Here is a 15,466-nt window from a genome sequence, read left to right on the forward strand (position 1 = left end):
GCCAACAGACACATGAAGAAATGCTCAACTTCTCTAGTCAAAAACGACATGTAAATCAACACAACATTGAGATTCTACATCACCTCAGTTAAAATGACTATGAACAAGAAATCTAATAAAAGATCCTGGAATAGATGTGGTCAAATGTATAACCTAGTTCATTTTTGGTGGGAACATTATCTTGTTCAACCAGCTTTGAAAGGAGTATGGAAGCTACTCAAAGGACAATGTATAGAGCTCACGCATCATCCAGCAATCCCATGTTTGGCCATTGGCACAAATGATCACAAACAAGGCCATAAAGCAGGTATCACCATACGAATGTTTATCACAGCATTATTCACCCCCAAAACCTTAGTAGATGAACTGATCAAAAAAATGTGATAGATATAGAGAGAGGGAGAATATATTTTATTGAATATATATTTCAAAAGTATAAACAGGCATACATATATATGCATGTACATATATGTATACATATATATAACCATGTATATATGTATACCTGTTTATACATATATTCATATATATGTATTTATGTATATGTATGTAAATAGATGCATATAAATGTATAGTAAATACATTATTTATCTATTACATATGTATATATATTCATATCTTGTATATATTGTATATGTATTATATAAGTATATATAGTATATATAATATATATTTATATATATTTGTAAATACAGTATATACAATATTCATATATATATATGTTTATATATACAGTATGTAGTATACATTATATTATTATAAATAATATTATAACATAAAATATATCAAATATATTATATAAAATACATAATAAACATTATCTTTTCTATATATACATATCTATAGATATAAATATATGTAATATATAATATGTAATATGTAATATAATATATAGGTATATATATATGGTTATATACATATAATATGTAAGCATATATGTTATATATAATATGTATGTTATGCATTCGTAGGTGTATATATTAAATGTAAATATGTCATATAGTTATATATTTATATAATATATATTCTATATAAAATATAATACATAATATATTCTGTATATTTATATATTATTTATAAACATATGTATATATATATATATATATCTGCCTATATATTCATAAATACTATAGGGATATATCTGTATATATTCCTTTATATTAACCTATATACCTAAATACTATATGTATAAGTCTGTATATATACCTATATATTATATACGACATATGTAATATATGTATATATACATATTATATGTATTCATATTATGTATATATCTATATATACCTGTTATATATATATTATATTTCATGTTTTACATTGCATATTTATGTATAATATATGACATATTACATATATACATATATAATACTTATTATATAGGTACATGCATGTATATACCTATATATATGTATGTATATATATTTGTATGTATAATATTTAGTATATATGTTTATATATATAATATATATGTATATATATAATTATATTATACTAATAATTTTTAATACACAGTGTACTCATTATTTTACTCATGTAACTCAAACATCTTTGGTTTATTGTTTTTTGGGGTCTAGAAAGAATGCCAATGCCCTGTTTGATAGGAAATAAAAAGACTTAGAATTAATTATATATAGTAAAGTAAACCAGGGCCAAAAAACATAGGTCCCCTGGTTTCCCTTATGTGCAATAACTAGTATGTTTCTAAGAGAAGCAGAAACGGTCAAATAAGTTGATGTTCGGTGAAATGAAGTGCAAGATAAGGACCCAAATGATTTTTTTTGCGATTGTTTCTATCACATTTATAAGATGATTGTTTTTTTGCTTTGTATGTCCCTCCCCCATGACATCACCCCTGTTTTCATTGATTTGTTGTTGGTTTACTTTGTGGAGGAGAAAGGAAATTATGTTTAAATAGGAATACAGGTGGAACCATTGCAATGAGATGTGCAAGATGTTATGTCGAAAATAAACTTTACGACTTTGGGGTCAAGGGGAAAGCGAAGCAGGAGAGCGGAGTCAGGGAGTGGGGATGAGAAGTGGGAAGGGATGGGAAGTTGAAACAAAGGAGGAAGCAACAATTCTTGATAAGAAATGTACTCATTACCTTGCCCATGTGATTGTAACTCCTGTGTACAGAATTTTCACAGTAAAAATAAATAAATAGAATAGAATAAATCTCTTTGGACAGTATCTTTAAAATGAAGTATATAATGAATTAAGTTAGGACTTCATAACATTGTTTACAAACCATGACTTTGGAGACATCAAAGCCCTTTTGTGAACATTGGTGCATTAATGACAATTGAGTTTTGGCATTCCATTGCGACATCACGAATCAATTGTGGCTTCACAAATGTATTGTGATTTCAACATGCTTGTGGCACCAACAACTAATTGTGACATTAAAACATTATAACATCATATTTTTACATCACATTGCCATTATGACATAACTGCCCACTGTGTTTTCACAAACCTAGTATGTTCGCATATTTTAGAAAATTCCTGGCCTTTGGGACTCCCAGCTCTTTCCTTGAACTCCTGGACTCCTGTACTAGGAGCAAATAAAATTGAAGAAGTACTTGTGTTATTTACTAGGAGCAAATAAAATTGAAGAAGTACTTGTGTTATTTCAATCTCACTTTTTTTAATCCCAAACACAATGTGACCTAATCACCCCGCTCATACAACAAACCCATTATGATGTTACATTGTCATTTTGAAATCATGATCACATTGTGACGATTATAGGTTTGTGGAAACCCCATGGGACAGTAATATCACCCTCACAATGTGATGTCACAATATCATGTCATGATTACTTCTTAGCAAATGAATATTTCTAAGCTCCTTGGAATAAACACAAGTCCATTGTGACATCACAATCCCTTTTTCTACTAGACCATATTCTTATTATGAACTAGTGACAATTGAGATCAGATATGCCATGGTAATATCACAAACCCCTTGTTACATCATCACTATTTGGACATCACATTCCTGGTATGACACCATGAGCTCATTTTGGCCTCACAATACTACAATTTCATAATAGTATTATGATATTACATATGCATTGTTACATCATACATCCAATATGGATGTGAATCATATGAAATCCTTTTATTTCAAATGTGACATGTGTTTTGTTATCAGAAACCCATTGTGAATGTATAACCATTGTGGTATCAAGAATCCATTGTGACATCACAAATTCCTGTTTTCATAATTTCGGTAAAATGTTACCTTTGTATATCTTAGGCCATTTGTGAGCTCATTATCTGTTTTCTACCTCCTAATATTTCATGTATGATATGTCATAGAAATCCACTGTGACATGACTGCTGTAACCACACTGCCAGATGCCATGAACATTGTGTCACATAGTGACATCACAAACCTCTTTGGACTTTATGGCATTTGTGTTGAGACCTGCATTTGGAGATATCCCAATCCCTTTTTGAACATATATTTATTTAGAATAAATGAAAATGAGGTCTACCATGACATTTTGATTTCAGCATCCTATTGTGAACTCAGAAACCTGCTATGACCTCATCACAATTATGGCATAAACAACTATTTATGACATCAAAACATTATGTCATGGTATGGTGACATCATATTTTCTTTGTGATATCATTGTCCCATTTTGTTTTCACAAACGTATTTTAACTCCATCACGTTAGAAAACTGATGTGCTTTGGGACTTCTAACTCCTTCTTCGAAAGCAGATCCTCATTGTAAAACAGTAGCAATTGAAATCAGACCTGTGATTGAAATATTACAAGTGTGGTCCCATCATTATCCTATTGCTGATGTCATAACCACTGTGAAATCACAGAAACACTTTGACATCATATTGCTGTTGTGACATGATTATCACCTTGAGACATCCCAACCTGTTACGACCTCTCAGAACCATTGAAAAAAACACAAGGCCTCCTTTGTGACATCAATATCCATTTATTTACTGACATCCTCATTGTGGATTAAGGTCAACACACCTTCCATTGCAACATCAGAAACCTATAGTGACCTCATCACCAGTATGACATCACAAGCTTGTCCCCTCATAATAACTTTTGCAATGCTGCCAGTGTGATACTTAGGCCCTTTGTGAGCTCATATTCTGTTTTCAAGCACATAATATTTATGACATGTGATATTATAAAAACACTGTGACATCATAAAAATTATGACATAACATTGTCAGTGGTCATGACCACTTTGCCACATTTTGACCATCATAAGCTCGTTAGGAATTCATCATATTCCTGCCAACACATGCTTTGGAGACCTCACAATCCCATTCTGAGTTCATATAATCATTGGCAGTGAGACAACCCATAGGGACATCACAAAATTCTTGTGACATCATCAATATTATGACATCAACAAATAATTTTGACAACATTACAAAATCATGACATATCATATTGCCATTGTGATATTTCTGTTCCATTGGGTTTTCACAAACATTATGACTTCATAACATTTTCGGAAATTCATAGGCTTTGAGACTTTAAGCTCCATATTAACTTGTATATTATGACCCATTAAATCAAGACAATCCTTCGAGACACATTTAAGATAACAAACAAATTTATTTACAATAGAAAAGGACCTGTAACTACCCTGTACTGGACTAGATACCCAGAGACATGATCAGCCTCGACCACCTTAGACCAACAATGGGCAGCCCTGTCATTTATTAATTGGTCTGCAAAACAAGAGCCCCCAAATTAAAATCTCGAACAGTTTCAAACTTCAATGGGCAAGGCTTTTTTCTTTTCCCTTCCTTACACCTTTTCTACACACCTCTCCTATCTTCCAGGTTCTTCTCCTTTCTCTTTCCAGCACTTCCTTCTCTTCAGGACTTTCCACACTCCACACGATTGACCTGCTCTACCCTAGTGGCCAATAGTCATGCTTCCCCTCCTACTCTCTCTCAACGCCGTTTCCTCCCAGGGTTTTCCCATCCTACTGTCTCACCACTATCTTCCTTCCAGGACTTTCTCCTCTTTCTCTCCTGGTCTATTGTTCTGAACATACACCGTATAGATAGGTTGTACCCCTCTTTCACATCAATTGCTCTCCTGCCGTACAATTTTAAACCATCTCAAACTGCACACTGCCCAGTCACTCATGACAGCTCACCATGTCGGGCTTAACACAGTACCCACTCCAGCAGCATGCTCTGTCCCATTTGGTGGAAAGCCTTGTCCACTCCAGCATATCAAGCCAAAGGGCTACACTGATTATTGGGCCGTGGTGACAATTGGGGCCCCACTGGTTATATATTCCCCACTAGTTTTCATGTACAATCAAATAATTGATTCTTTCTGGAACAAATTCTAAAATTTCCCTTCTCTCCCCTGTCCTCAACAGATTTAAAATACAATTATAACAAATAATAAGGAGTAAATCATAAAAACATTCTAGTTAGCACTAACTCTTGGGAAAACTTTCCCGAATGGATTCTTTGAGGTTCTCTGAACTGTACATCATGCAGCCTTCTCTGGATATTGTTCCACTTGAGAATGATGGATCCAGTGCTGTTTCCCTGCAGCAATAATAACCGATGATATAATTAGCAACACCAAGTAAGTTACTTTACAAATGGGCTCAAATTTAGGAGCACGATGCCTTTTTAACCAGACCAGCTCTCCAGGCAAGAAAGAGTGGGTGGAGTTTTTCTCAGGAGCCCGGCGGATAAGCCAAAGAACATGTTGCAAAGACTGCAGGGACTGTACAGATTGTGGTTAGACATTTCTGTTGATATAGCTTTCCCAAGTTTAGAAACAAAGGGGGACCACAGATCAGAGGCTGAAGAAGGCACAGGATGCAATGCTGCCATCCTTGCTGACTACAAATAGGGAAGGAGAATATCCTGACATTCTACATGGAAATCAAGGCCCAGAGAAAGGAGTTGGACATGATGCAAAACTGTATTAGGATGAAATGCATATTAATTATAAGCTATGAAGCACGTGAGCTGAAATTCAACAAAGAAAGAATAGAAAGAGCAGCTGATAGGGCTGACTTGAGGTGCCATGTCATAGAAGAAGAGGCCATGAAAACTGAACAGCAAAATATCAGAATCAAGAAAGAGATTGTTATTCTTCAGAAAGAGTTAAAGGACAGCCATGCTCTGATGGGGAATGCCCAGGAAAGGGAAAGAGCATTAGGCAGGAAAACAGAACAATTGAACAGTTAAAAGGTCTGTCACAAAATACACTAAAGGGAAAAGAAATAGAAGCTATTAGAGGAAAAGGCCAAATTGACTTTTGAGATCTCACCAAAAATATAATGCAGAAGAAGCAGGTGTCAATGGAATTGGGGAAGGTGGAAAAAACCCTCTGAATAGCACCATTTCAAACTTAAAGGAGGGGCTGAAGACCAGTTAGAGGTGTTGAGAGAAGGAGCAGCAGTTGGAGAGTGGAAGGAATTGTGTGCTCCTGGAAGAACACTTGCAGGATAAGGAGGACTTTGACATGGAGATTATGATCATGAAAGCTAGCTTCAAAGAAAAGGAGGAGGATAAAAGGGAAGAGGATTCCAAGTTCCAGACTGAGGTCAGAGTACAAAATAGGAGTTAAAGAAAATAGAGATACCTGAGGTTCAGAGAAACAACTGAGATTATCAGGTAGCTCGGGAGACCACTCTAAACACAGTGGAGTGTCTACAGCTACTAATCATTACGGTTGAAAGAAGGAGGAAAAATAGTAATATCAAGTGTGCAAGTGTGGACACTAAATTTCTGTAAAATGTTTATAGGCTCACACCTTCTGTCTGTTTATTTCTGGTTATCAGGCACCCTGGTAAATTGTCCCAAGCCAATGCCTAAAACAGTTGGTCTTCAGCCTTAAACGCATATGTAATGTATGTAGAAATTTCCCAGCAGGTAAATGCTGGAAAGATTGAACTCATGAAGAGTGTTTATGCAAGTCACCTCACATGGTTAATTTGGAGAAGTGGATTCATAGAGGTAAAGCCTAAAATATGGGTATCAATATGATAATGTGATGTCAAGATGCTATGAATTCATTATAGTTTGGTGATATCATTGTAACTGATAGTTTCATAATGACAATGTGATGTCACACTGGTGATGACACAAAGTGTATGTGATGTTGAAAGGCATGTCTGATATAAATTGTCCTAGGATCACACCAGGATATGGTACACAAAGGGACTCTGATGTCACAAAGTCTCTGAGTGGTGTCAATGGTGCTAAGAGGTAAAACTAGGTTTGGGATATTACAACGTGATAGTGATATCACAATGGCAATGTGATGTCACAGTGGATTTGTAATGTCACAGTGGTAATGAGGTCATGATGTGAGAGTGATGTCACCATGAGTTTGGAATATGGTCATCTCATGTCCAATATCATTTGAGAATGTTTCACAATGAGGATACTAATTCATAGAAAGAGCTTGAAGTCCAAGGACCATGGATTTTGTAAAATGTTATGAAGTCAAAATAGAATTGGGAAAACACATTAGGACAATAATATCCTAATGGAAATGTGAAGTCACAATATCATGTCATTGAAAAGTTTTCATGACACAATTGGTGATCCATAATGGTGATACTGTCACAATAATTTTGGGAGATGACAATGAGTTGGTGATTTCACAATGGCATGGTGTATATCAATTATCCTTAACTCTAAATGAGTACATGTGTTCAAAAAGGGATGGTTATGTCCCAAAGGCATGTGTTGTCTCAAATGGGAGGAAATCCTATCAGGTTTGTGATGTCACAATGTGACAAAAAGTCATAATGTCTGGTAGTGTGATATCATAGTGGTCATAATGTCATTGTGGAATTCTCCTATTACATCATTGGTAACATAAGACAAGGTCAAAAACAGATCATGAGTTCAAAAATGGCATAAGAAATCACAATGGCAGCATGTCACATAAGTTGTGAGGACAGGGCAGCTTCGTTATATCACAGTGATATCATAATGGCAAAATGATGTCACAAAGCATTGTAATTTCACAATGGTTATGAAATCATAATGGTTTCTCATTTGAACATGCCACATTTGAAATGGAATGAAGTCACAGAATAGAAATTCCTAATGTATGATGTCATTTTAGTTTAGTGATGTAACAATGAGTTGATGGTGTAAAAATGACAATATGAACTCAAAATGGTGTTGTCACAAAGGAAAGGTGAGCTTACAATGGAATGTATAATCTCATTTCAATAGTTTACATTTAGACTAAGAAGATGCAAAGAGACTGTGATGTCACAAAGGATATTTGTGTATTTACATGTGCTAATAGGTCATAATAGGTTTAGGATATCACAATGGGAACATAATGTCATAACAGCAATGTGATATCACAATGATTGTGATGTCACAAATAACTTTGAAATATCACAATTCCATGTCCAAATTCAATTGCTATGAGGATACAAGTTCACAGAAGTACCTTGAATTCCCAATGGCGAATTTTCTTAAAGGTTATAAGGTCATAAATCCTGAAATCACAAAGGGACAGTGATATCATGATGGCAAGTTGTCAAAATATCATTTTATAATAATGTTTTTATGTCACAATGAGTTGGTAATGCCCTAATGGTGATGCAGTTACAATAGGTTTGTGATGTAACAATGTCTTGATGTCACAATGGCATTCTGGATCTCAATTGTCATTAATTCACAATTAGTATATGGGTTCAAAAATGGACTCTGATGTCTCTAAAGACATGTTTTGTTACAAATGTGATGAAATCCTAACAAGTGTGTCATGCATTAAGTGGCACAGTGATGATGTCTGACAGTGTGGAGTCACAGTGGGCATGATGTTACAGTGGATTTCTGAAAAGGGAAAAAGGGAAAGACCTTGGAATGAAGGACAAGCAAGTAGAGAGAGAGGGAGGAAGTGAAAAGTAAAAAGCCTTGCCTTTTGAAGTAGAGATTTGGAGTTCGTAATTGTGGGGAGTCCTGATTTGCAGACCAAAAAACAAAGGGTGAGGCTGCCCATTGGAGGTCAGATGTTTGTTGGTCAAGGCTGATTCTGTCTCTGGATATCCAGCACACAATCAGGCATTCTCAGGCCCTTTTTGTTTAAATAAATTTGTTTATTCTCTTAAATGTGCCTCTATGCACTGTTTTGTGCTTTAGTAGGCTCCAGTGAGATGGCCATGGGTTGGAGTCAAGGAAACCCCTCTTAGGAACTTTCTCAGGCCTCAGAACTGAAAGTCTCCTTGAGTGTTTGTTTACCAAGGACCAACAAAGTTGAGACTCATTTAGAAATCCTCTAGTGTTGAGTCTTGGTAAGCATGATAGCCTGTTTTGCGGTCCTTTTCTGGAGGTCATTTGTGGCTTCCTTGGGAAGAGATCAGAATCCTCCCAAAGAATTTATCTGTCATGTTATCTCTGACCTCCTCTGGAGGTCATCGGGTGTTTCCTTGAGATGCCATCACTGTGATATCTTAAGACTTTTGTCAGCTTATAATAGGATTATCTGTTTTACACCTTATAATGTTTCAGTTATAACATTGCTTGTGATATTGATATTGGAAATGTCATTGTGATATTACAAACTCATGGAGATATCACTAACACAATGTGAGCTCACCGTCATTCACAAACCCACTGTGAAATCACACTGACATTGTGAAATCATGATTATATTGTGACACAACAAACTTATTTTGACCTCATAGCACTTTTGAAAAACCACATGGTCTTTGTGACTTCATGGTCTGTGTATCCAAACCTTCATTTTTTTATAGTGAAAGCAGGGATTATATTGTGGGGGAGGGACATACAAAGCAACAAAGAAATAATCTTATAAATGTGTTAGAAGCAAATGCATGAAAGAAAAAAAAAAACATTAAAATCCATATCTAAGGGTGCATTTTCCTAACATCACATTATCTGATCTTTTATGCTTGACTCATACATATACTAGATATTGCAAAAAAGGGAAACCATGGGACCTATGTTTCTTTGGGGTTGGCTTACTTCACTTAATATAATGTTTTCCAAGTCTTTCCATTTCCTAACAAATGGGGCAATGTCATTCTTTCTGATGGAGGCAGAGAATTCCACTGTGGATATATACCACATTATCTTGATCTATTCATCTACTGAGGGGCATCTGGGTTGATTCCATATCTTAGCTATGTTAAATAATGCTGCAATAAACATAGTTGTGCTGGAAGCTTTAGTGTGATCTTGTTTGTAAACATTTGGGTAAATGCCCAAAAGTGGGATTGCTGGGTCATTGGGGAGCTCAATGTTAAGTCATTTGAGGAACCTCTATACTGCTTTCCAAAGTGGTTGAACAAGTTTACACTCCCACCAACAATGCAGTTAGGTTCCCTTCTTTCCACATCCCCTCCAGCATCTTTTGTTGTGAGAGTCCTTGATTTTTGCCATTCTGAAGTGGTATCCCAGTCATATTTTGATTTGCATTTCTTTTATGGCTAGGGAGGTTGAGCATTTCTTTATGTGTCTATTGGCCATCCTTCTTTCTTCTTCAGAGAAGTTTCTCTTTAAGTCATTAGCCCACTTATTTATTGGGCAGTTGTTTCTTTGAGGATTTGTTGTTGGGTGGTTTAATTTTTTGAGTTCCAATTATATTTTAGATATGAGACCCTTGTCTGTTGTATAGCTAGTGAAGATATTTTCCCAATCCGTGGGCTTTCTATTGATCTTGCTAGCTATGTCCTTTGCCATGCAGAAGCTCTGCAACTTCATGCAATCCCATTTGTCCAACCTTTCTTTGTTTTGATGTGTTTCTGGGTCTCTATTAAGAAAATTTAGGCCAGTGCCAAGGAGACCGAGGGTTTCACCTACTCCATCCTGTAATGTTTTCAGAGTGTCTGCTTTGACTCCGAGTTCTTTGATCCATTTGGACTTGATTCTGGTACTGGGTGATATATAAGGATCTAACTTTAGTTTTCTACAAGTATTTAACCAATTTTGCCAGCACCATTTACTGAAGAGACTGTCTTTCTTCCATTCTATTTTCTTTCGCTCTCTTATCGAAGATTAGATGGCTATAGGTCTGTAGATTCATTTCTGGGTTTTCAGTTCTATTCCATTGGTCCTGAGGTTTGTTCTTATGCCAGGACCAAGCTGTTTTCATTACTATGGCTTTATAGTAGAGTTTGAAATTTGGTATTGATATTCCTCCAGCAGTGTTCTTTCGGTTGAGGAGAGATTTTGCTATTCGGGGTCTTTTATTGTTCCATATGAATTTTTGGATTTCCTCTTCTATTTCGTTGAAGAATGAAGTTGGAATTTTGATAGGTATCGCGTTGCACTTGTAGATAACCTTGGGAAATATTGCCATTATCAACATGTTAATCTTTCCAATCCAGGAGCATGGGAGTTTTTATTATTTTCTAAGTTCTGTTTTGATATCCTTTTTCAAGTTTTTAAAGTTTTCATCATAGAGGTCCTTCACTTCTTCAGTTAAGTTAATTCCTAGGTATTTTATTTTTTGTGGGGTATTACAAATGGAGTTGCTTTCCTAATTTCAGCCACACTTTTCTCATTGTTGGCGTACAGAAAAGCCATTGATTTTGAGGGGTTAATTTTATACCCTGCTACTTTGCCAAAGTTTTGAATCAGCTTGAGTAATTTGGGAGTGGAGTCTATGGGATTCTTTAAATACAAGATCATGTCATCTGCAAAGAGGGAGAGTTTTATTAATTCTTTCCCTATTTGGATCCCCTTTATGTCTGCATCTTGACTCATTGCTGTAGCTAGGCATTCTAATACTAGATTATAGAGAAATGGAGAGACTGGACTTCCTTGTCTTGTTCCGGAGTTGAGAGGAAATGGCTTTAGTTTTACACCATTAAGTATAATGCTGGCTGTAGGTTTGTCATATACAGCCTTTATTGTATTGAAGAATGTTCAATGGATTCCTAATTTTTCCATAACCTTCATCATAAAGGGGAGTTGGATCTTGTCGAATGCTTTTTCTGCATCTATTGAGATAACCATGTGGTACCTATACTTGCTCCTGTTGATGTGATGAATAATATTAATTGATTTGTGTATATTGAACCAGCTTTGCATCCCTGAAATGAATCCTGTTTCATTGTGGTGTATGATTTATTGGATGTATTATTGAAGTCAACTGGCCAAAATTTTGTTGAGAAGTTTTGCATCAATGTTCATCAAAGAAATGGGTCTATAGTTCTCTTTTTTTGATGAGTCGCTGCCTGGTTTTGGGATGGCGGTTATGATGGCTTCATAGAATATGTTTGTTAGTGAACTTCCATATCTTCATTTTGACCAGATTTAAGGTCACGTTTTTAAAAGTATCATCACAAACCCTTTGTGACATCATCTCCAGAGTGACTTCAAATTGTTAATATGCTATCAACAGGTAATTGTGACATCACTGAACTATTGTGACAGCATTATCACATCATATTTTTGTTGGGATGTGATAGGCACATTGAGAATCCATATTCTGTGATTTCATTCAATTTCTCATTTCCATGTGGGTTGATAGCAGAAACGCATTGTTTCCCCATACTCATTGTCACATCACAATTTATTTTGATATCCCCATTGCATCAGCACTGTAAGATTTCAAACACATTGTGAAATCACATTGCCATTGTGCTTTCAAAATCACATTGTGACATTGCAAACCTACTATGAACTGTTAGCTTCTTTGAAAACACATTGCCTTTGTGACATCACAATCCCTTTCTTTATCATTATCCTCTTTGTGATTTAATGATAATTGAGATGTCATGTCATGCCAAGGTAACATCACAACCCATTTGTGTCATCACTAGTATAACATCACATTTTTGTTATGACAAAATCAAGCTCATTGGGACATCAAATATAAAACATTATGTATTTTAAAACTGTTTGATTAAGCCACCATAAAGAACTAATCCCTCATGCACTATAGTATAGCTTAATTCAGGCCCTCTACCATGTTCTCCTTAGACACAAAAAAGAAGGAATAAAGAGAGAAAGAGAGAGAGAGGGAGAAAGATGAAGAAACGAAAATAGACAGGAAGGAGGGAGGGAGGGAGGGAGAAAAGACAAAAACAATGTATCTCTGTTGATTGTGTATTAAAAGGATATGATATAAAGAGTTCAGATGGAAATGTCTTCCAGAAAATGTATGTTGTTATTTGGGAATATTTTTCTAGTTTCAATTTTTCTCCAGACTTCATGAATCATATTTTTCTGTCTTCCCTCAATCATTATTTGCTTTTACTCTTTCTGACAGGAAGTTTCCATTTTAATTCTAATACCTCCATTTCCTTCCTAGCAGCTTCCACTCATGTGTAGCCTTATTTTCCATGATAGCCTCCTGAACTATCAAGGCTGCATCTCTGAAAGGATGAATTTTAGTTTAGTTGATTTGTTCCTTTCTTCTCAACTTAGATACTCCCCCACATGCTCACACTTGTATCTACAACTTGCGGGAAGGCACATCTGTGTATTTGTAACTGTTTCATCAATTCCTACCAAATTTACCTCTATGAATTTTTCTCAGCTCAATCCTTGTGTCAAACTAATTTAATAAATATCTGCGATTTTTATCATTTAATCTTCATAGTACAGTTATTTACAAGAAAAGCATCATCAGTGATCAAATAAATGCACATTAAAAATAAAATTACATCACCAAACATGTATGATAATTACTTTATATAATATAACAATGACAACGTTAAATGCAAGAAACAGAAAAAGTGGATGCTGGCAGGAATGTCAAATAGGAAACCCACTTCTGAAAACAGTTTGACAGTGTCCTAGAATATCAAATATGCAACCACTGTATATCACAGTAATTGAGCTCCTCAGGCTTTCTCTCATATAAATAAAATGTAACATTCAGCAAAAGGCCAAAACAGGTTTATAAACAGGTTTATATAGTATTATTTCCTGTAGACAAAGAAATGGAAATCAATTCAGGCTTTCTTCAGGTGAATGGGAAGTGAATTGTGCTACATTCCCTAATAACAGAACCAAAAAGCAACTCGAGTTGCCTTAAGGCATACAACTGAGAATAATCTATCATATATTTGAAGGCAATCCTAGAAACTTATTTACTGCATGACCTAGAAGTTGGAGAAAAGCTATCGGTTGCCAGGACGAAATAAGTTTTAGATGGGACTAAGAGAAGAAATGGGTTTAATTATAATAGGGAGCATGAGAGAGACTTATTTTTGGGAAAAATAAAGTTTTTGAAAATATAGAGTTGATACAAAATTACATAGGACTTAATATGTGCACAAAATAAAACAACTGATGTCTGCATAGGTACTTGTGAAATATTAAGGTCTTCTTTGTGATGTCATACTATGAACATTTAAAGAAACTGGAAAAAATATTCAAGGGATTTCTCTATGCTCTTCTGCTTACATCAGAAAAATGCAGAGTAACTTTAATAGAATTTAAGGGTATCTAGAAACAGATGTCAATATTGAATGCTTCATTGAAAAATAGTTCGGGTTCAAGCTTGACATGAAATACGCTTTCCTAATTAGAAGGCAGAGATTTAGAATACTGGGATCCAGGGTCAGTTCTAACAAAAAATAGTGAGAAACTATAACAACAGAGAAAACTAGATTTCCTGTAATTTCCCTGTTATCTCACATTTTTGGAAGCCATAGGTAAGAGATTATTAAGGAAGGGTTGGCCAAAAAGTAAGACCTCATCTAAAAAATAGTCTAAAGTCGTCAGAGCCTTAGCAACTTCAAGCACCAGTAATGGCAAAGGAAAGAAAGAAAGAAGGAAACAGAAAAGGAAAAGAAAGAATAGAAAAGGCAAACACTTTTCTCTACATTCTTGCAGATTCATGTCATCGGGTACAGGAGTTGATATTCTTTTGTTTACTGCTTGAGGATTCAGGCCTCTTTAATATGAAAGCATTTGTTCCAAGTAATTATTTTATTTATTCTTATCATTTATTAACTCACTATGTGGCTTTGTTTGTGATTGAATCCATGGCTTTGTACATATTAGATAATTCTACGACTAAGCTTCAACTCAGCTCTTGGTATAGTTTTGGAAACTGATAATTAATTCTTCAATAGTTAACAATTCTACCTTTCATCATTTCTCTCCCCTCAATTTCCTCTACGTATTTTAGTTCAAAAGTTTCCTCAATTTTGTCTATTAAATTTAGAAGTTTGCTTTTGAATTTATATGGAATCTGCTTATTTTCATTAACTCTTTTAAAATTATGTATTGATATATGTATTTTACATGTATAATTGAGTTTTAGAGTTCATTGCAATAACTATGATTTTATATGGTCATATGCACATACTATTGAGCCATTGTGATCCTCTCCTAAGAATATTTTCCTTTGTTCTCAACATGTGAATGCTTAGAGTGCTGTAGTTAATCATGTCCAATCGTATTGATTTGTCTTTTAATAACTAATGGATTAAGTTGTAGATTTATGAGCATATTCTAGTTATTACAAATGAG

Source organism: Dipodomys spectabilis, unplaced genomic scaffold, assembly GCF_019054845.1.
Source record: "Dipodomys spectabilis isolate Male_0828 unplaced genomic scaffold, ASM1905484v1 ptg000164l, whole genome shotgun sequence".
NCBI lineage: Eukaryota > Metazoa > Chordata > Mammalia > Rodentia > Heteromyidae > Dipodomys > Dipodomys spectabilis.